Source organism: Acomys russatus, chromosome 18 (genome assembly GCF_903995435.1).
Source record: "Acomys russatus chromosome 18, mAcoRus1.1, whole genome shotgun sequence".
Classification (NCBI taxonomy): Eukaryota; Metazoa; Chordata; class Mammalia; order Rodentia; family Muridae; genus Acomys; species Acomys russatus.
The window spans coordinates 42,928,525-42,937,820 of record NC_067154.1 but is presented as its reverse complement, the minus strand read 5'-3'; the positions used below and the strand labels follow the sequence as shown (position 1 = coordinate 42,937,820).

The window sequence follows — 9,296 nt, the reverse complement described above, 5'->3', positions numbered from 1 at the left end:
TCGCTGTCTTTTCTTGATCCAAAGAAAGCCCTTCAATATACTGGAAGATTTAGGTTGGTTTCACAGCCATTCAGTGAACATTTTCAAGGAAGTCTTCCAACATCTTTCCATCTAAACTTTAGACAGAAAAGCCAATTAATCGAGGAAGTGTATTGCAGGTGGTGTTAGCTGTAAAGTTGACGGATCCTAGAATCACTTATGATGGCATGCCTGTGACGCCTGGGATGGGGATGACATGCCTGTGACACCTGGGATGGGGATGACATGCCTGTGACACCTGGGATGGGAATGGCATGCCTATGACATCTGAGATGAGAGGGACATGCCTGTGACATCTGGGATGGGAGGGACATGCCTGTGACATCTGGGATGGGAGGGACATGCCTGTGAAATCTGGAACAGGAGGGACATGCCGGTGACACCTGATGGAGATGACATGGCTGTGACACCTGGGATGGAGATGATAAGCCTGTGACATCTGGGGTGAGGCTGGCATGCCTGTGACACCTGAGATTGGGATGGGATGCCTGAAAAGGATTACCTTGATTGCTTTAACTATGTGGAAAGACCCAACTTAATTATGGCTGGGATATTCCCTGGGCAAGGGGTCCATATAAAATAGAGAAGTTATGTTGAGTACCACAAACCACACACGTATGGCCCTCTGTCCTGTAACTGGGGTGCAGTGTGACCGACGGCTTCAAACTCCTGCTCTGCCCTCAGCATGCAACATACACTGAGCAAACTTTAGCCCTTTTCCATTAGTTTGCTTACGCCACAGTACTTTATCACAGAAACAGGGGAAAAAGCTAAAACGGTGTGAGAAAGATTTTCTGGGACAAGAATCTGTCTTTCTTTCTTTCTTTCTTTTCTGAATCTGAAGTTTATTGCCGTCTATGCTTCGTGTCAAATATAACATGTGCTTCTTCCACACAACTAGGTGAAACACACAGAACATAGCTGAGTGAGTCACATTTCTACTCCTTGTCCACTTTTCAGGAGCAAATCATCCGCCGTTCCATTGTAATTAAACACTCCTTGCAGTCCTTGGGCACCATGCTTAACATACTTAAAACATTACTCATTTTCTCCTTTCAGCATAGGCAGCAATTCACTGCTGTCTTTCAGTGCCTTGGCAATATCCGGTCCCCCAACATGTTCCCCTCTCACATAGAGCTGAGAGTAGGTTGGTCAACTTGAGAATGTTTCCAATTCCTGACGCACTTCCTCATCCCCCAGTATATCAAAAGTTTCATAATCAACCCCAGGACTATTCAAGATTTTCAGAAGTTGCTTGCTGAATCCACATTTTGCTCCCTGTTTGTTTTCTTTCATAAAGAGCGTCACAGACGCTTTATTGGTCAGCACTTTGAGCCTTTCTTCTAACTTGGGAGCTTTGGAACAAATTGTATCTAGTTCTTTGGATGCTTCCTGCTCCTTAATTATGTCAAGTCCTCCAATGAGCTCTCCAGAAACATAGAGATGAGGAGAGGTGGGCCAATTAGAGTATGTTTGGCATGCCTGATGAACTTCCACATCTGAGAAGATATCAAAACTGCTGAACTGAATATCTGTTTGTGGAGGATTTCCACCAGCTGCTTGCTGAAACCACAGCGTAGTTCTTGAGGTGTTCCCTTCATGAACAGCATACAGGGGGCAGTGGGAGTCAGTTTTTTCAGGCAAAAGTTGAAGTCTTCTTTAAGATGCTCATTAGTTAGCACTAGGAAGAAAATATCAGCTAGACACTTGTCGCTGGACGTTTTTGGTCAACACCGGGGCATGTGCACCATCTAACCAGTCAACCTTCTGAAAATTCTTGAAGAACAGGAAGGTGGGAACAGAAGTAATTTCATTTTTTTCAGGTACTGCCAGGAACAGCTTCAGCTTCCAGCTTCACAAATGAACACCAGGGTATTCTTTAGCTAACTCTGCCATGACGTCATTCATCTGTACACACTGCGGAGCCCATGGTGCCCAGAAATGGACCACAAGGAGTGACTTGGCTTTGAGGCACAGTTGCTCGTCAAACTGCTGGACTGAGATGACCTCCGCCGCTACCCTGGCTGCCTCAGCTGCCTCAGCCTCCCCCGCCGCCATGCTACAGCTAAGAAATTTATTCATATTACATCTCAATTGTTATCCCATCCCTTGTATCCTCCCATTCCTCCCTCCCTCCCATTTCCCCCTTACTCCCCTCCCCTATGACTGTGACTGAGGGGGACCTCCTCCCCCTGTATATGCTCATAGGGTATCAAGTCTCTTCTTGTTTTATAAAGATGATCCCAAAGAACGTAATGTAAAACATTCAGATAATGGTCGTAATCCAGTCTCACCCTCTCATGAGGAAAAATGACCATCTATAAAAGTTAATTGTGACAAAAAAAAATGTGGCAAATAAAAATAACAATAAAGGATGAAGAACTGGCCATCTGGTTTTCTTTCAGACTTCTTCATTATCTCTCATTGTGACTTCAAGATCATCTTAATGTCTCAAGAGTCCAAGCGCTGCTATTCCAGTGGGACTGTCTGTTCTGCAACATAGAGACATCTTTAATCTTCAAGTCCCATCAGGAGTCAAGAGCAAATGTCAAGATAGCAAGGCAGCTTAAAACTGCTCACTCTCAGATGTCAGGTAAATTCAATTAATGCTTGATCTGACCACAGATTATTTAAACGCTCTAGTCTAGAAATCTAAAGGATGTAAAAGTGTAATGTGAAAAAAATAAAGGTCAGCCAGGGAGACAACTCAGCCAGTTTAGTGATTCCTGTACAAGAAAGAGCCTGGCTTTGATACCTAGAACCCATGTGCTTTGTTTTGTGTTTTAAGGCTGACTGTAATAGTACACACTTTTAATCCCAGTACTATGGAGGCAAAACTGAGAGGAACTTGGTGGCTCACTGCCCAGCCAGGCTTGGCGAATCAGCTAATTCCAGATCAAGTGGGAGACTCTCAAAACAAATGAGCAACACAATCAAAACCAAAAAAAAAAAAAAAAAAAAAAAGGAATGGCACTGAGGAATGAAACCTGACACTTGACCACTAACCTCAACTTGAGCTCCCCAACATGCACGTACAAGCATTTGAACTTGTACCCACCTGCACATACAAACACAAAAACTTCTGTACACACATGCACATACACACAAAAAAGAAACAAAGATATTACCTTTTAATCAAATTCCACCACACCTCCATGCAACTAGCTCATTGAAGGCCTGGTTTTTATTCCAGGCCTAAGTTGATCCTATACTGTCACTTAGCCATTCCGTAGTTTACCTGCTGCCTGGTCACTGTTCTCCTACTACACAGTAACTCTTAAAAAATAAAGCATGTAATTGGGGATGGCTTACACTTCAGGGGTTTACTTCATTGTCATCAAGGCCGGGAGCATGGTGGCGCACAGGCAGACACAGTGCTGGAGAAGCAGCTGAGAATTCCACTTCCAGATCCACAGGCAGTGAGAAGAGACAGTGACATTGGGCCTGACTTGAGCTCTTAAAAGCTCAAAGCCCATATGAAGTTCAGAATTGAACTTTCAATGTCTTTAAAAAATTGTGTAGGTATTTTGATAGGGATTGCATTGAATCTGTAGATTGCCTTTGGTAGGATGGCCATTTTTACTATGTTAATTCTCCAGATCCATGAGCAAGGAAGATCATTCCATCTTCTCAGGTCATCTTCAATCTCTTTCTTCAGAGTTTTGAAATTTTTTTTCAAACAAGTCCTTCACTTGCTTAGTTAGAGTAACTTCCGGTGGCACTCAGAGGAAGGACAGCAGGTTGCCAAGAAGAGACTTGATACCCTATGAGCATATACAGGGGAAGGTAATCCCCCTCAGGAACAGTCATAGGGGAGGAGAATAAGGGGAAAATGGGAGGGAGGGAAGAATGGGAGGATACAAGGGATGGGATAAACATTGAGATGTAACAAGAATAAATTAATAAAATAAAAAAACAAAAATATTAGCAAATCTATAAGAATTAAAAAAAAAAAAAAAGCTCAAAGCCCACCCACTTTCAGTGACAAATTCCTTAATCAAGGCCACACCTCCTAATTCTTCGCAAGTAGTGCCACTCCCTGTCAAGTAAGCATTCAAATATATAAACCTGTGAAGGCCATTCTTACCCAAACCACCACACTCACCTAGTAACAAATAGTTGCTTTGGGAAGATGGGCAAAGAAACAAAAACAAGCACACTTCCTTGAATAGAGTCAAATCAACTCTACCACCCCACCCACCCCATGGAGCCTTAGGCTGTGTACTCAACCCTCTAAATTGTCTTACATCTGCATAGAAATTTTTGAACTCTGTATTATTGTGTAGTTGTAACATTACAACATTGTCGATATACCAAAATAATATTTTTCCTCATGAAGGTCCATGGATGAGTTAGAAAGTACATTGCTCAGGGCCCACTCGGTTCCACTTGCACTTCCTGTCTATGGGACTGCAGATGTAGCCCATATCCACAAGTATTCTCTCATCACCACAACTGGGATCACAATACCGACCCCAACTGCATCTTAGAGGTGTAATGGAAAGCAAACGAAATAAGATACATGAAAGTGCTTTGCAGATCATTAAATAAAGCATAAGGAATTTTATTGAACTGCAACACAAGAAGGAAGGCTTACACGTCAATCAACTAACCAAGCAAAGAGGGACCATGGACCAGGATCTCCTTTGCAGAATTTCCCATCAATCATAGAGAAGGCTTTAGGTTACTTCAAAATCTTTCTAAAATATTCCCTTAGAGCACAAAGCCAGGGACTCTGACGACTGTTCTTTGTGCCTGTAAGGAATAGCTGTGAAACCAGCTGACGCTTTGAAGATAAAGCAGACAGCATATTTATAGACCATAGCTATACAGATCACTCTTTGCCGAGCTTCTGACTTGTTCTGGCCTGTGCTCTGGATCAGGGATATGAGGCAGTAAAGTTTTACCTGTTCTGTTTCTGCATCTTTCTAAGGAACCAAAACCTATATTTTAAGCATGAAGATTAAAAACCAAGGAAGCAGAACAGCCAAGGTTACACAGAGAAACCCTGTCTCGAAAAACAAAAAAGAAAAAGAAAAGAAACTGGCGGTATTTGAAATATAATGAATGAACATATTCAATATATTTAAATAAAGTCAGAAAGCTAGATGGAGACCATAATTTTCAAACAGTTAACCAAGAAAGGGAGGAAAAACAAGGAAAACAATTATGCCACTTCAGTGCATGGTAGCATAGTGAAATGATTTGCAACACTGGCCACAGATTCAGATCCACTTGGGTTCCCATTTGCTTCCGACTGGAATGATTTAACCTCAGCAATGTTCAGTTTTCTAATCTGTATGTCAATCCGCACAAATTAATGCTATAAAATTGGAGGTACCTATGAAGATTGAATCAGACACAGCATTAGACATGCACTTCCCCGTGCACTCAGCACATACAGTAACACATGGGGCACCAAGCGCATTGCTTCTACTGTAACTAAGTAGAGATTGATTGCTAAGTGGGAAACGTTTCAGTCCTTGTATTCATTCACAAGATGTCCACCACAGCGATTGTCACAGTGTTGTAACCTGCTTAAAACGGTAACCCCTCTGTCAACACCCATTTTCACTTTTTTTAACATAGCAGAAGCTATTTTTAATATATTTTATTAATTTATTCATATTACATCTCAATTGTTATCCCATTCCTTGTATCCTCCCATTCCTCTCTCCCTCCCGCTTTCCCCCTAATCCTCTCCCCTATGACTGTGACTGAGGGGGACCTCCTCCCCCTGTATATGCCCATAGGGTATCAAGTGTCTTCTTGGTAGCCTGCTATCCTTCCTCTGAGTGCCACCAGACCTCCCCATCCAGGGGACGTGGTCAAATATGGGGCACTAGAGTCCATGTGAAAGTCAGCCCCCATTCTCCACTCAACTGTGGAGAATGTCCTGTCCAATGGGTAGATCTGGGTAGGGGTTCAAAGTTTACTGCATGTATTGTCCTTGGCTGGTGCCATAGTTTGAGCAGGACCCCTGGGCCTAGATCCGCTCATCATAATGTTCTTTTTGTAGGTTTCTAGGACCCTCTGGATCCTTCTATTTCCCCATTCTCCCATACTTCTCTCTACCAGAAGCTATTTTTTGTTTTTAAGTCTCCATTTTGATCATAAGGTGAAATTAAGTTCAAGTTCTCAGGCTGTACCTGCCTGGGAGCTTGAGTAGCCTTTTACCTACAATTCAATACTTGTTGAAAGTTCTGCTTGAATTAATGATGTATGTTCTACTTAAACAAGCCCCACAATACCATGCTATGTTCCTTTCTCCCAGAACGGTGAAGAACTGGAATGTCCCCAAGCCTATATCCTAGCCAATCAGCTTAAAATACTTTGTCTAGCCACCTGGATACAAAGTACTCAGAACAAAATCCATTCTTCTTGTGTTTAGTTAGTAAATATGACATAATGCTGCCTTCCTCCTTGCTTCCCACCTGGTTACAGGTTTTTCTTATAAAACCCTGCCGTAGGAACAGACCAGGGTCACAGTTTGGCCCTGGAATCCATTGTATCCCTGCTCAGTCTTGGGGTATTACATTTAATAAAACATCAGTATTTCAGTGAGACTGGTGCTCCAGTGGTTTGAATGGCAATTCTTGTACTGCAACAACAAACCTTGTGGCTTATAACAACAGAAATGTATTCTCTCACAGTTCTGAAGAACATAAGCGTGGTGCTGGGAGAGCCATGCTCTTTCTGAACCAGCCTCTTGTCTTCCTCTTAGCTTCTGGCTTGGCATTATTAATTGTGGTTCAATATAGACTTCTGCATGTGGTAAGGTCATAAGGATAGGATTCATTTGACATTAGTGATTTTTTTAAGTTAGTGGAAATATGAGCGAGCATGCTCTATTACACAAGATAATACTTTACACCATGGTATAACGTGGAACAAAGACCTAAGGAGATGTCTATGTCATGACCTTAAACTTCCCAACCTTCAAAACTATAAACAAAACGAACCTCTATTCTTTGTAAGTTATCTAGTCTCTGGTATTTTTATAGTAGCAGAAGACAATGATAATTGTCATTAATAATTACATTTATATATGGTATAAATTTTGATATAAATGTATTATAAAATATTTATTATAATCAAGCTAGGTGATAATGAACCTTCTCCTTCTTGGAAAAAAATTCATGTTCCCATTAGTAGATTGTAGGGTTTGAACTTCTTCAATACTACTTTATTTGGGGTTCTTCAATGCTTATGCCTCTCATCCAACCCACATACCCTAGATCAGGGAGAAAAGAGGTTAATGGGAATAGGAGAAGTAGACATTTTAGATTCGGCTCCTTGGAGCAATTCCACTGGCACAGTCGGCAGGATTCCAGCAGACCCATTAAACAGCAAACCAACAATTCATGAAATGTGACTGCAACTGCAGCCACTGGTACCCAGAGCAGCAGCTGGAACCCAGAACCTCAAAGCATTTTCTAGAGCATTTCTCTCTAGGATCATCTTGAAGCGGAGCAACGAATAGCCAAGCAATAAGAAACAATACCAAACCAAAAAGCCAAAAGAGCTGTCTCTTGTTTTGGGATATGTATACACACACACACACACACACTCAGAGTCTGTACTGGGATGTTTATCATTCAGCAAAGACCATGCTGCTCTGCCCCCACCCTCCTGCCATTGCCACCCCACCTCCCCCATCCCTCCCACTCTGCAAGAGGCTGATCCTCTTCTAGTGGACAAACATCACCTGTTCTCTGACAAGTCTGTTTCCAGCAGGAAAACACCACACACCCTCCCACAAGTCTGTTTCACATCCCCACACTTGGAGTCAAAACAAAAACATGCTTACATGCACATTGGATCTGATTATAACTAACAACAACTGGGGCTGGAGAGATGGCTCAGCGGTTAAGAGCACTGACTACTCTTCCAGAGGTCCTGAGTTCAATTCCCAGCAACCACATGGTGGCTCACAACCATCTGTAATGTGATCTGATGCCCTCTTCTGACCTTCAGGGGTACGAGCAGGCAAAGCACTATATACCTAATAAATAAATAAATCTCTTTTTTTTTTCCTTTTTTTCTCTCATTTTTTTTTATTAATTTATTCTTGTTACATCTCAATGTTTATCCCATCCCTTGTATCCTCCCATTCCTCCCCCCCCCATTTTCCCATTATTCCCCTCCCCTATGACTGTTCCTGAGGGGGATTACGTCCCCCTATATATTCTCATAGGGTATCAAGTCTCTTCTTGGCTACTTGCTGTCCTTCCTCTGAGTGCCACCAGGTCTCCCCCTCCAGGGGACATGGTCAAATGTGAGGCACCAGAGTACGTGAGAAAGTCGTATCACACTCTCCACTCAACTGTGGAGAATATTCTGACCATTGGCTAGATCTGGGAAGGGGTTTAAAGTTTACCTCCTGTATTGTCCTTGGCTGGTGCCTTAGTTTGAGCGGGACCCCTGGGCCCAAATCTGCCTATCATATTGTTCTACTTGTAGATTTCTAGGACCCTCTGTATCCTTTTATTTTGCTATTCTCCCATGCGTCTCTCATTTAGAGTCCCAATAGGATGCCTTCCCCTCTGTCCCAGTTTCCTGGTAAGTGAAGGCTTTTGTGGGACATGCCCCTTGGGCTAGTATGCAGATATAAGTGAGTATATACCATTTGATTCTTTCTGCTTCTGGGTTAACTCACTCATTATGATCATTTCTAGCTCAATCCATTTATCCACAAATTTTGGGAATTCCTTGTTTTTAATAGCTGAGTAGTATTCCATAGTGTATATGTACCACAGTTTCTTTATCCACTCTTCTACTGAGGGACACTTAGGCTGTTTCCATGTTCTGGCTATTATGAATAAGGCTGCTATGAACATGGTTGAGCAAAATAAATAAATCTTTAATTAAAAAAAAAACTAACAGCCATTGATTTTCTAATTCCTATCTCATATCTTCCTTTTCTACCTACCAAGTTGTACATAATTATCTTAGTTAAATTAATAAGTTGTACATAATTATCTTAGTTAAAATCAATAAGGGACCATGACAATTGTGTGGAATTTTGTCACTATCTGGCAGTGCTGTGTGAACAGTTTGAACACCTTGTAGAGTTCTATGGGTTTTCATTTGTCTCCAGTTTCTAAATATGCTTCTTTACTGCTACACATTTTTCTTTCAATTCTCTTCCTCACTCTTTTGACTACATATGTTGAATTCCCTTCAACCACACCAACATATCTACTGGTTGGTTTGTTTGTTTGTTTGTTTAATTATGTCTTTTCCTTTAAAAGCTA

At 41.8% G+C, this 9,296-nt stretch overlaps 1 pseudogene; it reads right to left on the bottom strand.

The window, feature by feature from the left end:
* Positions 1-1,077: 1,077 nt before the first annotated feature.
* Positions 1,078-2,097, bottom strand: LOC127202314 (glutaredoxin-3-like; annotated as a pseudogene).
* Between the last annotated feature and the right edge of the window lie 7,199 nt (positions 2,098-9,296).